At 39.7% G+C, this 27771-nt stretch overlaps 1 protein-coding gene and 1 pseudogene across 30 annotated transcripts in view; one reads left to right on the top strand and one right to left on the bottom strand.

Moving 5' to 3' along the window:
* KMT2C (lysine methyltransferase 2C) overlaps positions 1 to 27771 on the bottom strand; it is a 277595-nt gene that overhangs the window by 235457 nt on the left and 14367 nt on the right. The window lies entirely within an intron of this gene.
* Positions 2239 to 6135, top strand: LOC309631979 (hsc70-interacting protein pseudogene; annotated as a pseudogene). The gene has a single exon. The product of its transcript is annotated as a hsc70-interacting protein pseudogene (transcript).

A 27771-nucleotide genomic window follows, 5' to 3' on the forward strand; every position in this document is an offset into this window, starting at 1 on the left:
AATAAATAAATTTTTAAAAATAAATAAATAATAAATTTTTAAAAAAGAAAAAGAAAACAAATATAAGTTTGGAGACAACTGCTTTAGAGCCACAATTGTATCATTAGTTATGGTTAAATTCAATGTGGGAACTATGATATACAGTATATTGTATTTTTATTAACACTGAACACTTTACAAATGGGCCGAGCAATTTCGCAGGTCTGTGCCACCAATCCTTAAGTTGCTCCGTCTGCCTGGATGTGCACTAGCACATGACTCCTACCCTTCTCCCATACATTCATGTCACCATGGAGTCTCTACAGAGCCGCACAGTGACAGGTGGTTAGTAATCACTCCACAAATCTAAAGCTACAAGGTTGTAAGTCCAATTATAATACAGGGCTAATATAAAGAAAAATTTATGTACCTTTCTCTTGCTCTAAGACATAACTTCATTAAGAATAAAACAATCTTGAGACTTCCCTGGTGGTCCAGTGGTTAAGACTCCACACTCCCAATGCAGGGGGCCTGGGTTCAACCCCTGGTCAGGAAACTAGATCCCACATGCTGCAGCTAAGATCCCGCATGCCGCAACTAAAAAGGTCCCGCACGCAGCCAAATTTTAAAAAAAGAATAAAACAATCTTATTTACGATTACACTCCCCTCTGCACCTACTGGAAAAACATTCCTTTAGGCAAGTTTTGATCAAAAGGAACACACTGTATTTAATATGCACTAAGTTGATTTTCCTTGTAAATCTACGCTTAAAACCATTCCCCCAAAAAAGTACCCTGCACAAAAAAGGACATAAGTAAATGTGCATTTATTTTGAGCCCTAAACCCCTAAATTCCCAACAACTGCTGTAACGGTGTTGTAACTCTACTTGAATTATGGCACAGAAACTAAACCAGTGACTCCTAGAGAATCTCCTGATTTTAAGCACAGAACTTGGAACTTAGAAATTGTTCTAATATCCTACCAGAAGTATATTAAAGTGAACACTTTGGAAAAAGAAAACTAAATATATTTTCACCTGCCTGCACTGAATTCCCTCTCTTGGCTATGCCTTGATAAGTTATCATGCAACAACTGTAAATGTATCTCACCTATCTGTACCCCCCCCCAACCCTGTGCATCAACACAAGGGAGTCTTGGAAAGGCCTCAGAGCTCCAGGTGAACTGTGGAAATGATCCAAACTCATATACTCACAATTGCTTTTTTAACAACGACGTGTGCAGAGGGGGAAAAAATAGAGGTTTTTATAATATACCTTCCATAATACCTCACAGCTACTTCACAATGACCCTACTTCCCCACTTGATTAGTTATTAGTAATCACCCTTAGTCAAAGGTAAAAACGAAGGGCTATGGAATTGTTCATCATTTCCTCTTAAGTCCCTTAAAGGCAGTGTTCTTAGAATTCCACATTCATGATCGCATTGAAAACTCAGGGCTGAATTAACTTGCCTAAAGTCACATCAGAACCACCACATTGTACAACTCCAGGAAGCAGCATTTGCATCGTGTTTGATGGGAATGCCATCCCTAGCACAACAGAAACAGAGCTGTGCAATGAAGCGGTCTGGGTCACACCGCTAGTAAGTAGTGGAGGTGAAGCTCAAAACTCTGCTGTGACTGAGGAGGAAGAGCACACTCAAAATCTTAGAGCTACACTGCCTCCCATGGTGAAGGATGAACAATTAATCATATAATAAGACAAAATTCTCTTGTTATAATAAGCCAGTTATCAGCTTTGTTGGTGAAGGAAGAGAGGGAGCGAGGGAGGGAGGGAAGGAAAAGTCAGTAGACAATGACCACTCAAGAGAGAAGCAAGAAAAAACTGTAAGAAGAAAACCTTACTGAAGACTCTGCCTCTGATGAAGCTGCACATCTTCAGTGGTAGGAGGCAGTAACAAGAGAGAGATCTACAGGGCACAGAGGTATCAGGGTGGTTCTGTTTTTCCCATCCACCTCACTGCCGCCCTTACAAGACCCCAAATGAGAGTTTTATACAGAATGACTAGCCAGCATTCAGGTTAAAATGACACTTGCACCTAGAGTAGGAAAAACTGTAAATTATGCATCAGTCTCCGCATTCACCTGCCCCCACTTGTAACTTTGAAAGGATTCATTTATTTCAAAATTAGAAAACTGACCTCTGAGTAAAAAACCTCATTAAAATATATGGCTTGGAAATATTTAGAATCTATTATTACAAGAGCTTATTTTCTTAACATGCAAAGAGTATTTACAAGTCACTTAAAAAAAATTTTTTTTTTAAAGGATGACCAACCCAACAGAAAAGTGGGCAGTGATATACGGAAGCCACTACTGTTACCCAACCAGCAGCCACTCCACCCCCCGCCATCAACTTGTTCTCGCTGTCAGAGGCCACCTCCCATTTATAAGGCCTCAGAGGAACAGATGTCGGCTTTCCTGGCCTCACTTGTACCTACAACAGGAATACATGACCAATCACAGCCAACAGGATCCAAGGGGAAATCTGAGAGAGCATCCAGGAAAGGTTTCTGTTCCAAATAAAATAGACATACACGAAGAGATAGACCACATCTTTAGGGCGCTGGTCACGTGGACTACCAGAAGTGTGAACACCACTCCTCTCTTCTCACATCTCACACCCAACTCCTCCACAGATCCTTTCAGTCTACCTTCAAAATATATACAGAACCACTTCTCTGACGTCTATCTTTTTCCAAAATACCTCTCACCTGGCTGCTTGCAATACTTTCGTAACTACCACGCCTGCTTCAGCCTCTGTCCCCTTCATCCTAGTCTCAACACAGCAGCCAGCATGAACCTTGCAAAGTGTTCATCAGATAAGGCCAGCCCCCTGCTCGAAAGCCCCCAAAGGTATCTCATCTCACCCGGAAGAAAAGCCAAAACATCTCACAATGGTCTACAAGGCCCTGCACGCTCTGACTTCCTGCTCCCCCTCTCTGCCAGCCGTCACTCAGCTCTGCCACCCGCCCCAGCTCTCCTTCCAGGTCTTTGAAGGCGCCAGCTCACTCCTGCCCCGGGCCTGTGTGCTCCGGGAGAGGCCCTCTGTCTGAAATGCTCTTCCACCGCACCTCTTGCCCTTGCACTCTTACTACCATTGAGACTCCACTCAAAGGTCACTGCATTGAAGCCTTCCCTGATCACGTCATTAAAATAACCCTACTCAACCTCGCCCGTCCCGCTGCATTGCTTTATTTTTCTCCATAACACTTACCATTGGGCCTGGAATCGGGCCGCGGCCTCGCCGCGCCCGCCGCCTCCGGACCATGGACCCCCCAACGTGAGCGAGCTTCGAGCCTTCATGAAAACGTGCAAGCAGGACCCGAGCGTTCTGCACACCGAGGAAATGCGCTTCCTGAGGGAGTGGGTGGAGAGCATGGGGGGTAAAATACCACCTGCTACTCATAAAACTAAATTGGAAGAAAACACCAAGGAAGAAAAAACAGTAAGAAGGCGGAGGAAAACATAAAGACAGATGAACCATCAAGTGAGGAAAGTGATCTAGAAATTGACAATGAAGGTGTGACTGACCCAGACACTGATGCCCCTCAAGAAATGGGAGCTGAAAGTGTAGAGATAACTGAGGAGATGATGGATCAGGCAAATGATAAAAAAGTAGCTGCCACTGATGCCCTAAATGAGGGTGAACTACAGAAAGCCATTGACTTGTTCACAGATGCCATCAAGCTAAATCCTCGTTTGGCAGTTCTGTGTGGCAAAAGAGCAAGTGTCTTCATCAAATTACAGAAGCCAAATGCTGCCATCCGAGACTGTGACAGAGCTATTGAAATAAATCCTGATTCTGCTCAGCCAGACAAGTGGCGAGGGAAAGCACACAGACTTTTGGGCCACTGGGAAGAAGCTGCCCATGATCTAGCCCTTCCCTGTAAGCTGGATTATGATGAAGATGCTAGTGCAATGCTGAAAGAAGTTCAACCAAGGGCCCAGGAAATTGCTGAACATCAGAGAAAGTATGAGCAAAAACGTGAAGAGCAAGAGATCTAAGGAAGAACAGAAAGGGTCAAGATGGCTCGGGAAGAACATGAGAGCGCCCAGAGGGAGGAAGAAGCCAGATGACAATCAGGGGCTCAGTATGGCTCTTTTCCAGGTGTCTTTCCTGGTGGAATGCCTGGAATGGGAGGGGGCATGCCTGGGCTCAATTACATTCTTAGTGATCCAGAGGTTCTTGCAGCCATACAGGATCCAGAAGTTATGGTGGCCTTCCAGGATGTGGCTCAGAACCCGGGAAATACGTCACAATATCAGAGCAACTCAAAGGTTATGAATCTCATCAGTAAATTGTCGGCCAAATTTGGAGGTCAAGCATAATGCCCTTCTGACAAATAAAGCCCCTGATGAAGGAAAAGCAACTTAGTTCACCTAATGGATGTCGCAATAATACAAACCAGTGTACCTCTGACCTTCTCATGAAGAAAGCTAGGGTGCTTTGAAGATAATCCCTACCCCTCTGCCCCAAATGCAGCTGAAACATTTTTACAGTGGTTTGCCATTAGGGTATTCATTCAGATAATGTTTTCTTACTAGAAATTAAAAACTTCAAACAATTTTTAAACCTTAAAAATATTTAAAACAAATTAAAAGGGTGTGTTAATCCCTACATTTTCCTTTACTAATCATTTTGGTTTTTTCCTTTGAATTAATTAAGCAAGGAAGATACTTCAGTATGGAAGATTTATTGTTCAAGTTTGAGTGACATAAAGATTTATTAGTGGGAAGATCATTTAAACAGATAAAGTTTGAGTTGGATATATGGTCACTGAAGCATTTTGATTTGCTTTTTAATTGCTTTATTAGTATTATTTTTAATGATTTGCTTCCACGACATCTTACTTACTGCACATTCTACCTTCTTGTTCGCCTCGTCCCCTACCCCCACCAAACTGTAAGCTTTCGGAGGGCAGTAAACATGGCCTGTTTTCCTCACTGCTGTTATTTTCCATAGCTACAGACTACTGCCTGCTAAATTATAGGTGCTCAATAATTATTTAAGTGAATTATTGAAGTGAATTCAACAACAAGCTGAAGATTTTTTTTTAACTTTGTTGAGGTATAATTGCTTTACAATGTGTGTTAGTTTCTGCTTTATAACAACGTGAATCAGCTATACATACACATATATCTCCATATCTCCTCCCTCTTGCATCTCCCTCCCACCCTCCCTATCCCACCCCTCTAGGTGGTCACAAAGCACTGAGCTTATCTCCCTGTGCTATGCGGCTGCTTCCCACTAGCTATCTATTTTACGTTTGGTAGTGTATATATGTCCATACCACTCTCTCACTTTGTCCCAGCTTACCCTTCCCCCTCCCCGTATCCTCAAGTCCATTCTCTAGTAGGTCTGCATCTTTATTCCTGTCTTGCCCCTAGGTTCTTTGGACCTTTTTTTTTTTTTAGAATCCATATATATGTGTTATCATATGGTATTTGTTTTTCTCCTTCTGACTTACTTCACTCTGTATGACAGACTCTAGGTCCATCCACCTCACTACAAATAACTCAATTTCGTTTCTTTGTACGGCTGAGTAATATTCCACTGTATATATGTGCCACATCTTCTTTATCCATTCATCTGTCGATGGACACTTAGGTTGCTTCCATGTCCTGGCTATTGTAAATAGTGCTGCAATGAACACTGTGGTACATGACTCTTTTTGAACTATGGTTTTCTCAGGATATATGCCCAGTAGTGGGATTGCTGGGTCGTATGGTAGTTCTATTTTTAGTTTTTTAAGGAACCTCCATACTGTTCTCCATAGTGGCTGTATCAATTTACATTCCCACCAACTTCTCCACACCCTCTCCAGCATTTATTGTTTATAGATTTTTTTTTAATCTTTTTTGTTTTTTTTTTTAATGATATTCTTGTCTGCTTACATTCTTTTTATTTATGTACACGTATGTATGGCTGTGTTGGGTCTTCGTTTCTGTGCGAGGGCTTTCTCTAGTTGTGGCAAGCGGGGGCGACTCTTCATCGCGGTGCGTGGGCCTCTCACTATCGCGGCCTCTCGTTGCCGAGCACAGGCTCCAGACGCGCAGGCTCAGTAATTGTGGCTCACGGGCCGAGTTCCTCCGCGGCATGTGGGATCTTCCCAGACCAGGGCTCGAACCCGCGTCTCCTGCATTGGCAGGCAGATTCTCAACCACCGCGCCACCAGGGAAGCCCTATAGATTTTTTGATGATGGCCATTCTGACCGGTATGAGGTGATACCTCATTGTAGTTTTGATTTGCATTTCTCTAATGATTAGTGACGTTGAGCATCCTTTCATGTGTTTGTTGGCAATCTGTATGTCTTCTTGGTATGAAACGTCTACTTAGATCTTCTGCCCATTTTTGGATTGGGTTGTTTGTTTAATATTGAGCTGCTTGTGTATTTTGGAGATTAATCCTTTGTCAGTTGCTTCATTTGCAAATATTTTCTCCCACTCTGAGGATTATCTTTTCATCTTGTTTATGGTTTCCTTTGCTGTGCAAAAGCTTTTAAGTTTCATTAGGGCCCATTTGTTTATTTTTGTTTTTATTTCCATTTCTCTAGGAGATGGGTCAAAAAGGATCTTGCTGTGATTTATGTCATAGAGTGTTCTGCCTATGTTTTCCTCTAAGAGTTGTACAGTGTCTGGCCTTATATTTAGGTTTTAATCCATTTTGAGTTTATTTTTGTGTATGGTGTTACGGAGTGTTCTAATTTCATTCTTTTACATGTAGCTGTCCAGTTTTCCCAGCACCACTTATTGAAGAGGCTGTCTTTTCTCCATTGCATGTCCTTGCCTCCTTTGTCAAAGATAAGGTGACCATGTGTGCGTGGGTTTATCTCTGGGCTTTCTATCCTGTTACACTGATCTATATTTCTGTTTTTGTGCCAGTACCATACTGTCTTGATTACTGTAGCTTTGTAGTATAGTCTGAAGTAAGGGAGCCTGATTCCTCCCAAGCTGAAGATTTTAAAAAGCAGGAAAGGGGGCAGCATCTGGGTCCTTGATAATTTCATCAGGCTACTGAAATACACCTGGACTCTGGTCATATGAAGTGAAATCTGACTCATTTCAGCCATTTTAAATTAAGCTTTTTGTTATATGAAGTCAAAAGGTACCTGGTACAGGGCACAGGTAGGCAATTTGCAAAAAAAAGAAATGCTAGTGGCAAATACACTCAATTTAATTCAATCATAAGACATGCAAATTAAAATAACCATGGAATATGTCACCCCAGCAGAAACATAAAAGCTTAATACATGTATATCCCAATTCACTCACTAAAAACACTAGTGGTATTTACTATTTCTTTAACTTTATACATGAACATACAATTCATAAGAGTGTGATATTCCATTGCCTGTATTTTTTCCCCATGCTCTGAATGTCAGACAGACTGTTCACTCCTGAACAATAATGTAAATATAAGAGTTAACTCTGATGAAGTACTTACTCTGCCCTAGCCATGTACTATGCACTTTAACATGCATTATTTATTGCCCACTACAACCCGACAAAACATGTACTATTGTTATTCCAGGTTTTATAAATGTATTTATTTACTTATTTATTTGTTGCACTGGGTCCTCATTGCTGCGCACAGGCTTTCTCTAGTTGCAGCGAGCGGGGGCTACTCTTCGTTGCGGTGCGCGGGCTTCTCATTGCAGTGGCTTCTCTTGTTGCAGAGCACGGGCTCTAGGCACATGGGCTTCAGTGGTTGTGGCACGCAGGCTTCAGTAGTTGCGGTTCTCGGGCTCTAGGGCACAGGCTCAGTAGCTGTGGCACACGGGCTTAGGTGCTCCGCGGCATGTGGGATCTTCCCAGACCAGGGCTTGAACCCGTGTCCCCTGCATTGTCAGGCGGATTCTTAACCACTGCACCACCAGGGAATTCCTGTTATTCCATTTTAAAGTTGATGAAACTGAGCTACAAGAAAGACCAATGATCAGCCCCAAATCAAGGAGCTACTTAATTATAAGGCTAGAATTTGAACCTAGGCAGTTTGACCACCAGAACCCAAGAAGCAGAGCTTTCTCCCAAACTGAATGTGTTCTGCAACACAATGACTCCACCTGTGCCTCTCTTTCTGCCACTTATTTTGTGTTTGTGTTTTGACCCATAATGACTGAAAAAAGGTATTCAAGTGACAGTGCCAAACTTATCAGAAAGAAACACTCTGACAGAAAAAGAAGATAAAAATGAAAAGATAGGACTTCCCTGGTGGCACAGTGGTTAAAAATCCGCCTGCCAATGCAGGGTACACGGGTTCGAGCCCTGGTCTGGGAAGATCCCACATGCCGCGGAGCAACTAAGCCCGTGCGCCACAGCTACTGAGCCTGCGCTCTAGAGCCTGCAGGCCACAACTACTGAGCCCACGTGCCACAACTACTGAAGCCTGTGCGCCTAGAGCCCGTGCTCTGCAACAAAAGAAGCCACCACAATGAGAAGCCTGCGCACCGCAATGAAGAGTAGGCCCCGCTCACTGCAACTAGAGGAAGCCTGCGCGCAGCAACAAAGATCCAATGCAGCCAAAAATAAATAAGTAAATAAATAAATAAATTTAAAAAAAAAAAAATGAAAAGATAGTCAAAGATTGGTAGAAGTCCTTTGTCTCAGTTTTCTCCACTGGCAACACTGGAGATATAACAGTATTTACTTTTAGATTGTTGGCAATGACTAAACAGATTAATACAGCACACGTGACACATTTAGGATAGGATACATTAAACAATGAACAGTCTTTATGCTCATCACTATTATCATAATTATGATGAAAGGCTTCATAAATGTCACCGAAGTTAGAAGGACTGACCAACAACTATAGGACTGGTAGCTGGAAGAAACTATGGCCAGAGACATGTTATGACTTCGGGGAGACAAAAAGGAAAAGGATGAGGGCTGATTTTCATTCTGGGAACAGAGTACTTAGGTGACTTAGTAAAGAAAAATTCTATTAGAACTACAATTCCCATTTTCAGAACTGTATGCCCTGTCCCCCACACCCCAGCCCCACCCAGCATATGTTGCTGGCAGGATGCGGGGCGGGGGACGATGGTCACATACTCTGTGTGGGAGTCTAAGTCAATACTCCATTTGTGGAGGGCAATCGGCCAGTAGCTATCAAAACCTGAAGCACAAATACTCTTTAATAAGACAACTCTATATCTACGAATTTACCTTCTAAAATATGCCAACAAGTAAATCTATACAAGCACAAGGATGTTCACTACAAAGATAACAATAAAATTGGAAATCAACTAAATGACCATCAATAAGGGAATGGCTAAATAAATTAGGGTACTCCAATCTAGTTTACAAACCCATTTTTCCACTAGGCTCTCTAATAATCTAAGTGACACTACTATCCACCCAAGCTGCCGAAGCCAAAAACCTAGACAACAGCTTTACTTCTTTTTCTCATACTCCCCTCATCAAATCCTTTAGCAGACCTTATCATAGGAGCTTTCAAAACACATATAAAACCTAATCACCTTTCTCCTCTGTCACAAGCCTACTCTAAGCCATACCTGCCAAGATTACTTCAATAGCTTTGTTGGTTTAAAACCCTCCCATGGGGGGCTTCCCTGGTGGCGCAGTGGTTGAAAATCTGCCTCCCAATGCAGGGGACACGGGTTCGAGCCCTGGTCTGGGAGGATCCCACATGCCGCGGAGCGACTAGGCCCGTGAGCCACAATTGCTGAGCCTGCGCGTCTGGAGCCTGTGCTCCGCAACAAGAGAGGCCGTGATAGTGAGAGGCCCGCGCACCGCGATGAAGAGTGGCCCCCACTTGCTGCAACTAGAGAAAGCCCTCGCACAGAAACGGAGACCCAACACAGCAATCAATCAATCAATCAATCAATCAATAAAATTAAAAAAAAAAAAAGCCTCCAATGGCTTCCACTGCGCTGAGAATAAAATTCCTGCTCCTTACCATGATCCTGCCCTTAGCATGCAGGGTACCACGTGATCAGGCTCCTGCCTGCCTCTCAGACGCGATCTCGTAAGCTCTCCTGAACGTCCAGTAACACCACCCTTTTATTTTGAGAGGTAGGAGGGTCCCTTGAGCATCACACACTCATTCTTCTTTTGGGGGCTTCACAATGAACCGTGTTCTTCTGAATTTTCTCATAACTGCCTCCATTTCACCCAGGTCTATTTCAATATCATCACTTCAACGAGACCTTCCTGACAACCTCACTACATGCATTACTGTCTCTCAGAACCATTAACGGACACTCTCAATACCATTACCACAGTTTTATTTTCTTTATGGTACCTCTCACTGTCTGAAATTAATGATAAGGAATACATATATTTTGTTCCTCTCACTACTGAAGTATTTGTCCAGTGAAAGAAAGGGCTTGATCTCCGTTGTGCACCACTGAATCCCCAGAATCTAGAACACTCCTGAACACTCCTTGGCATAAGCAAAGCCCTCAATTTGCATCAGCTGGATGAAGATTAGGCAGTTTTTGAAATGAATGATATTGATGTATATACGCTAAAACAGAAAAACATTCAAGATAAACTAAGTGACAAAAGAAAATCACAAAGCAACACATATAAAACGAGGGGACTTCCCTGGTGCTGCAGAGGCTAAGACTCTGTGCTCCCAATGCAAGGGGCCCGGGTTCAATCCAGGGAACTAGATCCCACAGCCCGCAATTAAAGATCCCACATGCCGCAACGAAGATCCCACAGGCGGCAACGAAGACCTGGCACAGCCAAATAAATAAAATTTTTTAAAATACATATAAAATGATCCCATCTGTGTGAAAATGAATGTAAGCACATTATGTAAAAATAGAAAACATATATGCATAGCAAGAGTCAAGAAGGATACAAAATAGAGTTCACAGTAATTCTCTCTGAAATACAGGGCAGAAGAGAGTGGCAAAAGGCCTTACACTTTTTAATTAATTACACTCTCCTGAGCTATCTGAATATTTTCACCAGCAGGTATCATATTCATAACTTTTTTGTGAGTTTTCCTATTCCTCCACCTGCTGTAAAAGGCCCAACACACAAAGTGAGTATTCTCTTTTCTAAACACCCAGAACACATATACAACCTAAAGCTCCCATTATATTTCTACAACCTAACACATTCTGAAACACTGGATAAAATACACATGTGAATATTAGCTTTGGTCTAGTCCAGCTTAAAAGCTGAAGGAGAATCTCTTGGTTCAAATAGCAGATCAAACATACACACATTAGCTCCTTTCAATAAAAGATCACTGAAATAGTATTAAAAATTTTTTTAAGGAAAAGAACTATCATTTAAAAAATAAAATAAAATGCAGAGATCTTTTCTTAAAAAAAAAAAAAATCATTGTCTGGGGAAGGGAACTGGTGAAAAGAGTAGGGGGTGGGGGTTGGCACTCTGGGGTAAAACAATGGACTCCTAAATGTCAGAATACAAAGGGTTATCAACTTCAAGCTAATCATTAATTCCCACCAAGAACTCACCATGAGTCCTTCTACTAGGTCTTAAATATGAGTGACAAGGATCAGCAGATGTCTGATTAAAAACCCTACAACATAAATGAGACCAAGATAAACAACAATTACCCTAGAGCAAACAGATTATAGGAAAGGTGATGACTTTAAAAAAAACTCTATTAACATTTTCAAAGAGATTCAAGATTATGAATCCATAAAATGGAAAAAGGATGCTGGGCGTGGGGGGGGTGGGGGTGGAATTCTTGAAAATTTAAAATATGACTGCTAAAGTAAAATTACAGAGTCTTAGAATAAAATAGAGGAAATGCCCAGAAGAACAAAAGGACAAAAAAATGGGGGTGGGGGAGTGGGCATGAATACATAAAGCCCAATAACCAACTAAAAGGAGTTATAAAGAGAATTAAAGCAATAATAGGAGAATTTCCCAAGAATTAAAAAACATGAGTCCTTAGTTTAATAATAATGGAAAAGAACCACCTCTAAACATCTTTGAGAAATTTCTATTTAAAAAGGACAGACAGAAAGCTCTAAGGAGCTTCCACAGAGGAAGATAAAACACATCACCCACAATGGAACAAGAAACACACTGTATCAGACTTCTCCTCAACAACAACAATGGATACTAAAAGACACTGGAGCAATGTATTCAAAGCTTTGATGGAAAATAATTTTCAGCTTAGTTTGGCTTGAATAAAAATAACACCAGTCAACTACAAGGGTTAATGAAGACTTTTTCAGATATGCCAGGATTCAAAACTGTATCTTCCACATATTCTTTCTAGAAGTTTCTGTGAGGGATGTACTGCATTAAAAGCAAGGAAGTAACTCAAAGAATAAAGATCCAATAAGAGCAGAGCTAAAGTGCAAATGCAGTGATGCAGAGTGCAGCACTAAGAACAACATGTAACAGGTCTAGATAACACCTAGTCCATATTAAGGAAAAAGACTAGGAGAAGCCTTTCCTTATCATACTTTTCCTAGGGGAAAAGTACTCACATACATAAAATAACAGCAATAAAAACAAATAGCATGGAAAGCTGATAACATGGAAGAAAGAACAATGACAAATAAGACAAGAATAAAGGCAATTACAGACTCAAAAACCAAGAACCAATACAGGAAATGTAATTGTACTCTCCTTTCCTCTGCTGTGAACAATATTTATACCACCACAATAATGTAGAAACTATTCATCGATTTCCAACTATTAAAACCAAGTCACAGGCAAACAGAATATAAATGTTCTCAACCTTGACAATGCCAAAGTAGACATGACAGACATAGGGGCATAAAGGGGAAAGGAAAGGGGGAAAGGAAAGGTGAAAAGAAAAGTAGAAGCAGTAATAGTTTCAATTTTACTCCTGGGAAATCAAGACAGACAATCTATATCAACATGAAGAAAAAGTCTATTATATTACATAAATTGCAAAGAGAACAGGGAAATTAAAAGTGATACATCTATTGGGTAAGCAGAAAAAATGAACCAAATCCTCATTTATCAGAGCAGGAATCAATGTAAAATTGATAAATCATAAAATAAGCTTATTTAGTCACAAAAACCACACAAATAATTTAGAGTTTCCTTTGGAGAGTGGCACTAAGGAGTGAGGAGGGGTTGGTGACCTTTATTATAAGCAACTAGATATCTGACTTCTAAATTTTTCAATGGACTTAAGAAAAAAACACCAAAGAATACTGATCTCTTCATGAAAACACAATTCATAACACATCCTGCCTACATTTTTCCCTATAATGTAATAGATAAAACTTCTTTTTCCTAATATTCCTGAGTGCCAGGTTAAATAATTTTTGAAACTTTACCACCATCTTTAGAGGTATTTACAGACAATCTAATAATTCAAGTTACAGGATGTATATATTACTATCATCAAAATTACTGGACCATCACTCCGTATCAAAGTAAAATGTAACTACAGATTTAATTTACATTACTTCAACCAAGCCAAAACATCCGCATTTATCCATGGTTTCTCAATTTTAATAATTATTTTACCACAAATATGGAAATGTATCTTTTAACACCTTTTTTTTCTAGATTGCTTTAGGTTTTATTGGTGTTAGTAGTATACACAACAGCACTTCAAATTCAACAGACCTAAATTTACTTCAGCTTTCATTCCATCTTTTCCTCTGTCCTTTTTACTTTTAGATAATATAAAGTTTATTTCATTATTTATCTTTAATCTGCCAGACCTGAAAAGGGAAAAGTATTTCTTGAAGTCTATACATAACACAAGATGAAAAAAGAACCAAGTTATTATTTATTACTATTCAAAACATTATGCAAAACCATAGAGCCAAATATAGAGATAAGACCAAATTCTAAGAGAAACACAGCCAATTCTAACCCATGATGGAAGATTTAAGTGAGATTTCAAAAATGGCTATAGGAAAGTGTTAAATAAGCCATTAGTTTTCCCACATTAAAAAAGGCTTTTGTTTTCTGGGGTCTTTTGTTTTGTTCTGTTTTTCTCTTTTTACTGTTCTTAGAGGTGGTGGCTTCTTTTTTGTAAGGAGAAGGCAGCTGAAGGGGAATGCTACAGCATTACACTTTATGGTGTTTACCATTTGTTTAACAATATTCTACTCAAGGAACAGCTTTTTTAAAAATAAAACATCTAAAAACAAACTGGGATTAATTTCTTCAAAATACAAGGTACACTGTGGGGAAGCTTCCACATGATGACCACATTTTTCTTTAACATCACAGTGTCATCAGTCCCAGTTAAACAGCATAAATGAATGCACTTGTTTGTAGGAAGAACAGTTCACGTTCCACTTCACCACTAAGAGCCAAATGGCTGTGATGGGACAAGGTGAGTGCATCACACATCATATTTCAGCTAAGTCACAGACACTTTTCCGTTATCCATGAAATATAAAAGCTAAGAAACATTTAAAAATAATTTACTAAACTCCTCTCAAATCAAAATATAGAAAGCTATTGCATAATTTGACACTTCAGAGAAATTACATTTTTGTTATCATTAAAATGAAGCAAAGAAAAAATGGTTCAGTGTTCTTTAATAAGGCATTAGGTAATTTAGAAAGGACTTGGCTATATCACATTAGTCTTGTATTTATTTTACATTTTGTATATAAGTCTAGATGTTAAAAACATATGTGCAGTGGACATATATACACTACCAAACGTAAAATAGCTAGTGGGAAGCAGCCGCATATCACAGGGAGATCAGCTCGGTGCTTTGTGACCACCTAGAGGGGTGGGATAGGGAGGATGGGAGGGATGGAGATGCAAGAGGGAAGAGATATGGGAACATATGTATATGTATAACTGACTCACTTTGTTATAAAGTAGAAACTAACACACCATTGTAAAGCAATTATACTCTAATAAAAATGTTTAAAAAATATATATATATATATACATATATGTGCAGGACTTCCCTGGTGGTGCAGTGGTTAAAAATCCACCTGCCAATGCAGGGGACACAGGTTTGAGCCCTGGTCTGGGAAGATCCGACATGCCATGGAGCAACTAAGCCCATGCGCCACAACTACTGAGCCTGCACTCTGGAGCCTGAGAGCCGCAACTACTGAGCCCACGTGCTGCAACTACTGAAGCTTGTGCTGCCTAGAGCCCGTGCTCCGCAACAAGAGAAGCCACCGCACTGCAACAAAGAGTAGCCCCCGCTCACAGCAACTAGAGAAAGCCCGCGTGCAGCAACAAAGACCCAACGCAGCCAAAAATTTTAAAATATATATATATATAAATATTTTTAAAAACATATGTGCATAAACTATATAACTAGAACAATCATAAGTTTATAATAAATATAACATTTTACATTGGAAACAGCAACTGTTTATTCTGAAATATACACTATGAAATAGTTAAAATTCAAATTTAAACACTTGTTAAAATACATTGTTTCCAATTCAATGCGCCTTACAGAAAATAAAACATATATTTCACTATCATTTAACTTTACTTTTAGAAAAGTAGCCAGGCAGGATTTTATGCCCTAGGTTTAAAAAAAGAAAAAGAAAATTCTACTTAGAAATCAGGCACTGCTGCAGCTTCAGTATATAATAAAAGTTATTCCAGAAGAGACAGTTTATCATACTTAACATATACTACAAGATTTTACAAGAAAAAAAGATATATAACTAATGCCAGCTGAGGTTAAATATATTAAATATTACACATAAGTATTTTAAGTATTAAATATCTCAGAATAAGTAGAAGTCTAAATATGAGTTCAACTGTAACATAATGAAATTAAACCTATACTATCTTATTTTTACTTAACAAAAAGGGAACATGTATTTAAATTCATCAAACTGTTTTTCTCTCAGCTTGAAACAAGTTCTCTAAAACACATTAGCTACAAAATAGTTGGGTTTTTTCCTCTTCTTCTGATCTAATTAAATTCTAGCAGATTACCAGAAGAAATATGTTAAAATGCTGGTGAAGGGACCAAAGATTTTACTTTTTTTTTTTCCTTTTCTAATTATAACTGGGGGTTAAACACACATGAAGAAATATGTTGAAAATCCTCAAACCCGCCACGGAATACTTGAGTCCAAGTGTTTATTCAGAGTTTTAAAATTATATAAATATTTCAAAATGTGTCAAATTCTTACTACGATTTAAATATTTTACTTTCAGCTTCACCATCCATCCTCCGGCAGCGCGATTCAATAGGGCAGACTCCCTGGCTCCCAACCGAGACCTGCCACCCCGATCCCACTGCAGCGCCCATCCACACACAGCGAAACAAATGAGCATTAAGGTTCTTTCTTGCAACTTCTCCTACAGCTCTGAGACTCTCCCGCCACACACACCCACCACCAAACACACACCCAAGACACACACTCGGGGAGCCTACAAGAAAGAGGAGGGGGAAGGTAGGTGGAGGAAAAAGCACGACTAGAGAAAGTAGATCCGTACGTAGCAGGCGCCTCAAAAAGGTGGGATGGATTTCTCCAAAGCTCAGATCGGGAACCTTGCTGGAAACAGCCAACAGAGAAAGCCCCTAAGGTTAACTCTTTGCTAACCTTTTACAGGAACTTCGCCCCTACCATTTAATTTCAAATAAACCAACAAGTCCATTTTATTATTTTATATTATTTAATGAAATTTTGTTGGGAGCTGAGAATATGAAACAAAGGGAAACAAACACATTTTGCGTCACAACATTAAAACCTTAGGTTAACCCTATGAGTAAATCTCCAAATTCTTTCTATTCTATCTGGAGTGAGGAGGTCAAAACTGAAATATTAACCCCCTAAAATGGTCTTCGATGTCTACCAAAAATGTCCTACTCGGGTCTCACTCTCCCAAACCAGAGCCACTTTTTGCCCCCATTTAACAAAGGAATTTTCATGCAATAAGTCTACTTAAGATACTGTAACCATATTTTGACAAATTTTTCTTACTCCTTTTATTTATAGGTGTTTATCATGGTTTTTTTAAATATAAGTTTTTTTTTAAACCACCTTTTCCAAGCCTCAAAACAAGCATCTGTAATTATGGACAATTACCCTCCTGCTCAATAAACAAACAAGTCTACTTTTCCTCCTCAAACTTCCTAATCTTCTATGAAGCTGGCCAAGTGTTTTCTACTCCTGGCACTGAAAAAATAAAAAGAAACATTATGTAACTTCAGTCTACTTCTGTTGTTTTAATAAACTAGCTTAAATTATGATTTAACTGTGGCCTTGGTTACTAAAGAATCCGTATTTTTAAAAAAACAAGTGTTTTAAAGACTGTCAATATGGGGGAGAAGAGCAGGAAATGGGAATCAAATTCTTTGTTTCGATAAAGGCCAATTCAAGAAATTTTTTTTTTTTTTCCAGATCTGGTACCCTGTAAAATCTTACCAACTCAGAACATTGATTATAAATCATCTTCCATGAAATATTCTCCAAACCTACAATGTTATAGTAATCCCACTAAAATTCAGAATAAAAAAATTAAAGGAGTTAAGATTTAAGATACAACCAAGAAACCAACCCTTCTACAAAAATGCTGATTGCATGATTGACACTTGTACACAGACAGACAAGCCACGCTGTCTGTGGTCAGAAGAAAACAACTAAAAAATAGAAGTCTACTCTTTCATTATCACAAAGTTAAATAATATCATTCCAAGAATTATCTATAATGAACTTTGGAATTATTTTAAATGGTTTTAGAAAACACATGCAAAAGTTTCTATTTTTATTTCCACTGTAATGTAGTTTCAAATATGAATAAAATTCTACACAAGTTTCAATCTCAAGATTTTTATCCTAATTAAATTTACAAAAGTCTTTTAGAAAATGTATATGAAGCACAAAGATTGGTCAATGGTGAAAACTACTCAATAAGATTTAATAAAAATACTGTATTTGGAGAAATCATTCCTATGATCAATTAACAGAATTCCTTCACTTCCTTTTGTGCCCTTCCATCAAAGCACAAACTCTAAGATGTTGCACAGCATCCTGGGGGCAGCAGTAGATTAATTAACTACTTTAATTAACTTATCAATTCCCCTTATCCAGTTTATGGCTCCCCTCACTTCCCCCACTACTTCCCCTAAAATCCTAAATATCACCTACAAAAGAAGCTATAGGCACACTGCAGTCAAGTACCTTGAGGAAGCATGTGGCTGTCCTTTAGCAGCTTGCCAGTACAAATATTAAGAGAGGAAAAGTAATAAGATTTACAGAAAAATAGGGTATGTGTGGCAGTAAATAAAGAAATAGAACCACCTCTGCATTTATGTAATATGTTTAACCATTTTTCATTAAGACTGTGAAGTAAGGTAACTTCTCGATATTTTCATTTATAAAAGAGAAATTCACCACTAATCCTAGATTATTAAAAAAATATATAGGAACAATTCCATGATTAAGACTTGAAAAAGGACTTCCCTGGTGGCACAGTGGTTAAGAATCTGCCTGCCAATGCAGGGGACACGCGTTCGATCCGTGGTCCAGAAAGATCCCACGTGTCCCAGAGCAACTAAGCCCCAGAGCCACAACTACTGAGCCCACGTGCCACAACTACTGCAGCCCGCATGCCTAGAGCCCGTGCCCTGCAACAGAGAAACCACCGCAATGAGAAGCCCGTGCACCGCAACAAAGAGTAGCCCTCGCTCACCGCAAGTAGAGAAAGCCTGCACACAGCTACGAAGACCTAACACAGCCAAAAATAAATAAATTTACAAAAAAAAAAAAAAACTTGAAGAAGTTTCTCCTCCCAGTATTGTGCCCTACTAATGAGACAGAGAATAAGACTGAACAAAAAAGGACAATAAATCAAATGTTTTGACTTTGCAAAAAGTCAAAAATCCTAAGGTGTTGTTATCCTAATCAACAAAATTTTTTCTTAATTCTCTCCTTCTACAAAGACTTGAACAAAACCACAATGCATTAAAAGAAATAAGGAACCTAACTACACAAAAGATAATTTTCTATACAGCCAAAGGAAGCAAAATACTTAGAGTAAATGTCTTAAAATGTGTTATATAAAGAATTAATAATAGGAAAAACATTAAGAAAACCCCCCCTCCAATAAACTATGGACAAAACATGATTGAGCATATACAAGAAATACAATTAATAAAATTCAGGAATGTTCAATAGTCCTACTAATCAAGTAAGCAAAAATTTAAAACTTAAGTACTATTTCTCAATTATTAAGCTAAGAAGTAAAAAGGTTTGTATAAAGGCTTTTTTTTGTTTTGTTTTGTTTTTTTATTTATTTTTGGCTGTGTTGGGTCTGCGTTGCTGTGCACGGGCTTTCTCTAGTTGCGGTGAGCAGGGGCTACTCTTCATTGCGGTGCGCGGGCTTCTCATTGCGGTGGCTTCTCTTGTTGCGGAGCACGGGCTCTAGGCACGCGTGCTCAGCAGCTGTGGCACGTAGGCTTAGTTGCTCCGTGGCACGTGGGATCTTCCCGGACCAGGGCTCAAACCTGTGTCCCCCGCATTGGCAGGTGGATTCTTAACCACTGCACCACCAGGGAAGTCCTTTTATAAAGGTTTTAATACACCATGCATGACAAAGTTGGGTGAAACTGGTCCTAACACACGTTGCTGTTGGCATTATAATTCGATACATCCCTTTTGGGGAGCATTTTAAAGTTATAAAAAAAATAAGAGTTCACATTTAAGTAGGAACTTACTAAGTTAACAGGCATTGTTCTAAAGGTTTTCTGAACATGAACCCTCTTTAACTCTCTCAAAAATCCTATCACAGGGTTTTTATCATCATCCCCATTTTATAGATGAGTAAACAAACACAGAGAGATTCAATAGCTTATACAAAGTCCAACAACTAGAAAGTGACAGAGCCAGAACCTGAGACCCAGCAATTGGACATTAGAGCCCACTCACCTCTAAATATGTATCAAGAATCAAAATATTTCTTTCTTTTAAATTAGCAATCCTGCTTACAGAAATCTGTCCTATAAAAATAATCCAAGGGCTTCCCTGGTGGCGCAGTGGCTGAGAATCCGCCTGCCAGTGCAGGGGACAAGGGTTCGATCCCTAGTCAGGGAAGATCCCACATGCCGCAGAGCAACTAAGCTCGTGTGCCACAACTACTGAACCTGTGCTCTAGAGCCCGTGAGCCACAACTACTGAGCTCGCATGCCGCAACTACTGAAGCCCGCGCGCCTAGAGCCCGTGCTCCACAATCAGAGAAGCCACTGCAATGAGAAGCCCGCACACCGCAACGAAGAGTAGCTCCCGCTCACCACAACTAGAGAAAGCTCGTGCGCAGCAACGAAGACCCAACACAGCCAAAAATAAGTAAATAAATAAAATAAAATTTAAAAATAATAATAATAATCCAAAATATGAAAAGGACTTTATCTACAAAAATGCTGCCAGATCATTTTATATGGCATAATAAGCAACAGTAATAATAACATTAAGAGAAGTGGAGGAATAGGGGTGATTACGGGACATTTATGTCAGTCTACTCAGTGGAAAATAAAGCACCTTTCAAAAAAGTTATGAAGATTAACAACATGGAAATTTTCTTTTACATGTTAAGGAGGAGAGTAGGCTATAAAATTCTATATATATACAATCATTAATAAAATGGAAACAGGGCTTCCCTGGTGGCGCAGTGGTTAGGAATCCGCCTGCCAATGCAGGGGACACGGGTTCGTGCCCCGGTCCGGGAAGATCCCACATGCCGCGGAGCGGCTAGGCCCGTGAGCCACAACTACTGAGCCTGCACGTCTGGAGCCTGTGCTCAGCAACAAGAGAGGCCGCGACAGTGAGAGGCCCGCGCACCACGATGAAGAGTGGCCCCCGCTCGCCGCAACTGGAGAAAGCCCTCGCACAGAAACGAAGACCCAACACAGCCAAAAATTAATTAATTAATTAATTAATTTTTAAAAATTACGTATAGATCAAAAAAAAAAAAGGAAACAAAATATGCATATGAAAAAACTTGGAAAGAAAATAGATCAAAATTACAGTGTCTATGTTAGAGTGATATGAAAAGAGGTGAACTTTTATTTCTTTTTCTCCATATTCCATATTTAATGTAATAACAATTATAAATAAAATTTAAGTGACTGAAATAACAGATTTCTACAATTAGAAATCCACAGGTTACATGGTGACATCAGAAGAAATTCAGACTCAAACTAAAAAAGACAACATTTTGACGTTTTAGTAAGTAAAAAGATAATCTAGTTATGTTTCAAAAATTTTAGAAAAGAATTGTGTATATCATAATATAATCCCACTCATGCTAATTTTAAACTAAACAAATTCTATTTTAACCAAAGCTCAAATTAACTCCGACCTATCACTATTATCCCAATGACCTTTACTCCAAAGAAAATACCTACATTTGACAGTAGCTTCTTAATAACACAGGTAGGTAAAAGTTACCATGAACTATATTAAGACTCAAAAATACTAGTATTGAGAAGTATAATGAGATCTCATAAGTATACATCCGATGTGAAATTTTGGCAATAAAGACGACCTAAAAACAATTTTTTAAAACTTGAAATGATCATTAAGTTCTTTATCCAGTATCATTTTCCAATGGCAGCACTGTACCTAGCACAGTGTCAAGAATCTCAGGACACTTGTCACCAACACTATACCACAGCCCAGCTACTTCTAGTGGGACAGTTTCTCCCTGCCCCAGAAGAACGGACCAAAAGATAAAGGGTTCAAAAAGGAGAGTTAATTGGAGGAGTAAAGAGCCACTAAAGAGGCTAATAAGTGGGCTGTGTGGTAAAGATAAAGGAAAAATAAAAGAGAAATGAAGCCAGAGAGAATAATTCCTTATATAAGTTAGTTACTGAGGGAAAAGAGATCTACACCTTGGTGTATTGCCAGCCTTCATCACTTTTTAAAAAACAACAACAGGGCTTCCCTGGTGGCACAGTGGTTAAGAACCCGTCTGCCAATGCAGGGGATATGGGTTCGAGCCCTGGTCCAGGAAGATCCCACATGCCACGGAGCAACTAAGCCCGTGCGCCACAACTACTGAGCCTGCGTTCTAGAGCCCGCGAGCCACAACTACTGAGCCCGCATGCCGCAACTACTGAGCCCGCATGCCGCAACTACTGAAGCCCACGCGCCTAGAGCCTGTGCTCCACAATGAGAGAGGCCACCGCAATGAGAAGCCCGCGCACCGCAAGGAAGAGTAGCCCCTGCTCGCCGCAACTAGAGAAAGCCTGCGTGCAGCAACGCAGACCCAACACAGCCAAAAATAAATAAATTAAACAAATAAATTTATTTAAAAACAACAACAAAAAAAAACACAAACATAAGACTATGCAAAACTTTGCACTCTCAGTTTACTGAGGACACAACATTGAAAAACCACAGGCACCATGTTCAAGAAGCTCGCGGTCTGATCTATCACCTCCCTCAGCTGTGTCCTGGCTAACCTGTAAAAATCCGAAACCTGACAGCAATTCTCCGTCTCACTATTGCAACATAAGGTCTGTCACAAGTACTTTCTTATTAATTAATTATATCTGAAGTACTGAAGTTTGTGAAAATTTACTTAAAAATAAGTTAGGGCAGTTTAAGGTTATCTCTATAACAACCCCACTCCCACTCACATGCATTTCAACATGCTTTCTTGGGTACAGTCATGATATACACTCTGAAGTGCACATCACCCACAGTACACTGAAATCTGATAATACTCATAAGAGAACCTTCCCTTGAATGTCACTGTCAAGTGACTTCCTACAAGAAAAAAGCACTAATGCTGTGTTTACTTCCTAAACTATTCCCTTCGAGAACTCAGTTTTGAGGAAAAAACCTCCATCCCCTTCTGCATCCAAGACAGGATCCTTCAGAGCACTTTATTTTCTGAGGAAAGGGTCTTATTCCGGGGGTGATGAACCCCTACAAAGGTTTTATATAAGCTTCAGGGGGTCACTGAACTCTCCCCCTTAAATTATATAAAATGTGTATACCTATATTCATTATGCATTCTTCTGTGGAAAGTGAGGATATATCCAAAGGGATCTGTAACCCCAAAAAAAGATTAAGAGGCACCCAAGATATAACTGCACCCACACTAGGATGAACTCAGATCAGTTCGGCAGTTTTCCTTTCTTAATCCTCCTGCTTAATTCTTGCCTATTTAATACTAATAAAATTGACAAACATATAAAGTGATTATTACGTCAGATACCGTGCTAAGTGCTTTACACACATTAATTTAATTCTTACAACTCAATGAAGTAGGTATTATTATTATCCCACTTAGCAGATGAAGTAACTAAAGCACCAAGAAGTCATTTGCCAAAAGTCACATTGCTGTTCTGTTCAAAAATTGTAAAACTTCTCAATATGAAATATACCTATTTACTTGTGTACGCATTTCTCTTAACTAGTGGGTCTTTCTGTTTAACCCTCACCTGAGTCAGACAGAAAATTGATTTTGTTGTCAAAAGACACATCTCTGCTAGGCTGCCAGTTACACAGACAGATCACTCCCGTCAAGAAAGATTTGAAAGAGGAACCTGAAAGACATTTTGTCCCAGGATAAAACTTGGTTTGGGATCTTTAAGGTAGGCATCTGATCGGTTAAAAGATTTCTGTTAGGATGTAGAAAATCCTGACGAGCCTACCAAAAATACTAAAACTAATAAGTGAGTTTAGCAAGATAACAGAATATGACATATATATAAATTATACTTCAGGAATTGACCCCAATCTCTCTCCCCGACTGCAAAACCCCACTGTAGAGTCCCCCCTAAATAAAATCAGCCTTACTGTCTTTTAAAAAATGTATTTCTATATATAGTAGCAATACTTTATTAAAAAAAATTCAAAAAATTCCATTTATAACAGCATCAAAAAGAATTAAATACTTAGGAATAAATTTAACCAGAAAAACGTACAAGATCTGTACACTGAAAGTTATAAAATATTGCTGAAATTAAAGAAGACCAAAATGAAGAGATTCATGCTACAGATTCATCATAATCCTTATCAAAATCCCAGTAGACTTTTTTGTCGAAAATGGCAAGCTGATGCTAATATTTATATGGAAATGCGTAGGGCCTATAATGGGCAAAATAATTTTGGAAAAGAAGAAGAAAATTGGGGGGAATTATACTACCTGATTTTAAAACTTACAATAAATCTACAGTAACGAAGATAGCATACTACTGGCATAACGAATGGAATACAGACTAGTGGAAAATTAGAGAATCCAGAAATAAACCCACACATTTATGATCAAGTGATTTTCAGCAAAGGTGCCATGACAACTCAGTAAGGGAAGGACAGTCTTTTCAACAAACTGCCTTGGAACAACTGTACATGCATATGCAAAATAATTAACTTGGACCATACCTCACACCATACACAAAAATTAACTCAACATGTATCATGGACCTTAATGTAAAAACCAAACAGCAGGGACTTCCCTGGTGGCACAGTGGTTAAGAATCCACCTGCCAATGCAGGGGACACTTTGAGCCCTGGTCTGCGAAGATCCCACATGCCACAGAGCAACTAAGCCCGTGCGCCACAGCTACTGAGCCTGCGCTCTAGAGCCCACGAGCCACAACTACTGAGCCTGCGTGCCACAACTACTGCAGCCCACGTGCCTAGAGCCTGTGCTCCGCAACAAAGAGAAGCCACCGCAATAAGAAGCCCACACACCACAACAAAGAGTAGCCCCCGCTCACCGCAACTAGAGAAAGCCCGCGCACAGCAACGAAGATCCAATGCAGCCAACAAATAAATAAATAAATAAATTTATTTTTTAAAAACCAAGTTATATATGAGAAAAATCCTAAGTGTTCTTATCACAAGGAAAAAATATTTTTTCTTTTTTCTTTTTTATCTATACGATATGATGAATGTTCACTAAACTTATTGTAGCAATCATTTCATGATGTACATAAGTCAAATCACTATGCTGTACAGCTTAAAATTATACAGTGCTGTATGTCAATGATATCTCAGTAAAACTGGAAGAGAAAAAAAAACAGTATGGTAAATCACTTTGGGTTCTCATTCTGGTCCCTGTAACACCACAAATGGGGTATCTATACTCCCTCCATACCATCTTCCCAATTGTTATTGACAAGGTTACTTTTCTAACAAAGATACAATGCTGGGACTTTCCTGGCTGTCCAGTGGTTAAGACTTTGCCTTCCAATGCAGGGGGTGCAGGTTCCAACCCTGGTGGTGGAGTTAAGATCCCACCTGTCTCACAGCCACAAAAGCAAAACATAAAAACAGAAGCAATATTGTAACAAAGTCAATAAAGACTTTAAAAAAAGATACAATGCTATTCTTCTGTAGCCATCTTCAATGGCTCCCTGTTGCCTACAGTAAAACTTCAAACTTCCCAATTTACTTTCCCTTATTTACTCACAAAATGGGCTGGAGTTTCTTTCTTTCTTTCGTGAGCATTTTTTCCCCACCTTTACTGAGGTATAATTGACAAATACAATTGTAAGATATAATGACGATTTGATATACATATCCATTGCGAAAGGATTCCTCCCATTTAATTAATACATCCATCACCTCACACATATGTAGTGTGAGAGAGAGAATATTTCCTTTCTACTCTCTTAGCAAATTTTAATTATATAATACATGGTTATCAACTATAGAAATCATATTGTACATTGGAACCTCAGACCTTATTCATCTTATAGCTGAAAGTTGGACTGGAGTTTCTGAAACAGCAAAAACCAGAGTCAGACACACCTGGACTTAAATCCTGACTCAATCACTTACCAACTATGTGATCTTCCTGAAATTTAGCTCCTTCATGTGTAAAACTGGAACTAATGATTCTACTGATGTTACTGTTAAGTATCAAAGGAGATAACTTCTGGTGAGCACGACAAGTGCCAACCCACAACGGCCATGTGCTAATTGTTCCTCACCTTCCCATTCTCTTCAATCAAGTTTGTTTTCATTCTTCAACACTCAACTCAGATGCAGTCTTTTATCGGTTCCCCAGCCTTAAAGTTCTTCCTTCTCTAAGCTTCCCCAGTACTTTGTGCAATCTTCCATTGTAGCATTTGTCGTTTTGCATTATAGTTTGCTCCAAATTGGTAGAAACCGAGGGTAGGGATGTGTCTTATTTTGGTCTCTCCAGTGTACAGTGCACAGTAGATGCTGAGTAACATCTTCTTGGGTGATTAACAGAAAACATATAGACAACGAAACCCTGACTGAAAATAAAACATATGCTTTAAGAACTTACTTTGTCGGGGTTGGGGGCGGGGGGGAAGGATAGATTTTAAGTCACCTATAACCTCAGTAACATTACATAGCAATTTTATCATTTGATTCCTTCCCTCCTTTCATGTGGGTGGGAGAAAGGAAGAAAGCATGAAGTACAGTAGAGAAAGAAAGAATCAAGGGCCCAAGCCTTCCTATGTTATTTCTACCTCTGGAAAACATTTTTTGTTGTTGTTGTTGTTGTTTTATTTTTGGCTACATTGGGTCTTCGTTGCTGCGTGCGGGCTTCTCATTGTGGTGGCTTCTCTTTGTTGCAGAGCACAGGCTCTAGGCACGCGGGCTTCAGCAGCTGTGGCACGCAGGCTCAGTAGTTGTGGTGCACGGGCTTCGTTGCTCTGCGGCATGTGGGATCTTCCCGGACCACGGCTTGAACCCATGTCCCCTGCATTGGCAGGCGGATTCTTAACCACTGCGTCACCAGGGAAGTCCTGGAAAATGTTTTTTATATTTAACAGTATTATTAAACACATCCCTTAATTAATATGTTGTAATACAACAGTCCGCCGGATGGTCATGTTCACTCATAGGTAACATAACATACTCCAAAGTCAAGTATGAATTTTGGGGGACTTCCCTGGCGGTCCCGTGGTTAGGGCTCTGTGCTTGCACGGCAGGGGGCATGGGTTCCACCCCTGGTTGCAGAATTAAGATCCTGCATGCCCCACGGCACAGCCAAAAAAAACAAAAAAACAAAAAGTGAATTTTTGTACTAAGCTAAATGTTACTCTGTGGTATTTATCACTGCTCTTCACCAACTATTTCCAGTTCTCCCTCCAGAAGTACAGTAAGATTTCACTTCCCTGCCCCCTTGAAGTTAAGATTCTACCACGTGACTTTCTCAGGCCAACAAAATGTAAATGGAACCAACGTGTGTCCCTTCTGTAGTCTCTGAGAGCCAAAGCACAACCTCCCATGTTCTCCTTTTCCGGCCTGGGCAACTGTGGAGGACAGAGATGGTGTCTCCCTCCACCTGGATGTAGGTGTTGTAGAGGAAAGCCCCCAAGCCAGCCCATGATGAACATGCAGCATGAACAAGGAATAAACCTTGCTGTCTGAAGCCACTAAGAACTGCGGTTGTTTGTTGCCCCACCATACTCTAGGTGTTCTGACACACACATAAAAAAGAGTTTAGTATTTCTCTACATCATCCCCAGCTCCAGCTTTAAGAATGTTCTGCACAAAGTTGGGACTCATGTCTATTAGCACCCTTTTTTAAGTATTAGGATATTTTTTTAAAGGACTAAAAAATGGTCTAAAGGTTAGCAGAAGAGTCAGATATTTTCTATTTATTGATTTATTTATTTTTATTTTTGGCTGTGTCGGGTCTTCATTACTGTGTGCGGGCTTTCTCTAGTTGCGGTGCGCGGGGGGCTACTCTTTGTTGCGGTGCGCGGGCTTTTCATCGTGGTGCCTTCTCTTGTTGTGGAGCACAGGCTTCAGTAGTTGTGGCTCACAGGCTCTAGAGCGCAGGCTCAGTAGTTGTAGCGCACGGGCTTAGTTGCTCCACGGCATGTGGGATCTTCCCAGACCAGGGATCGAACCCGTGTCCCCTGCACTGGC

This window comes from Balaenoptera borealis, assembly GCF_965194805.1.
Source record: "Balaenoptera borealis genome assembly, chromosome: 7".
Taxonomy (NCBI): domain Eukaryota; kingdom Metazoa; phylum Chordata; class Mammalia; order Artiodactyla; family Balaenopteridae; genus Balaenoptera; species Balaenoptera borealis.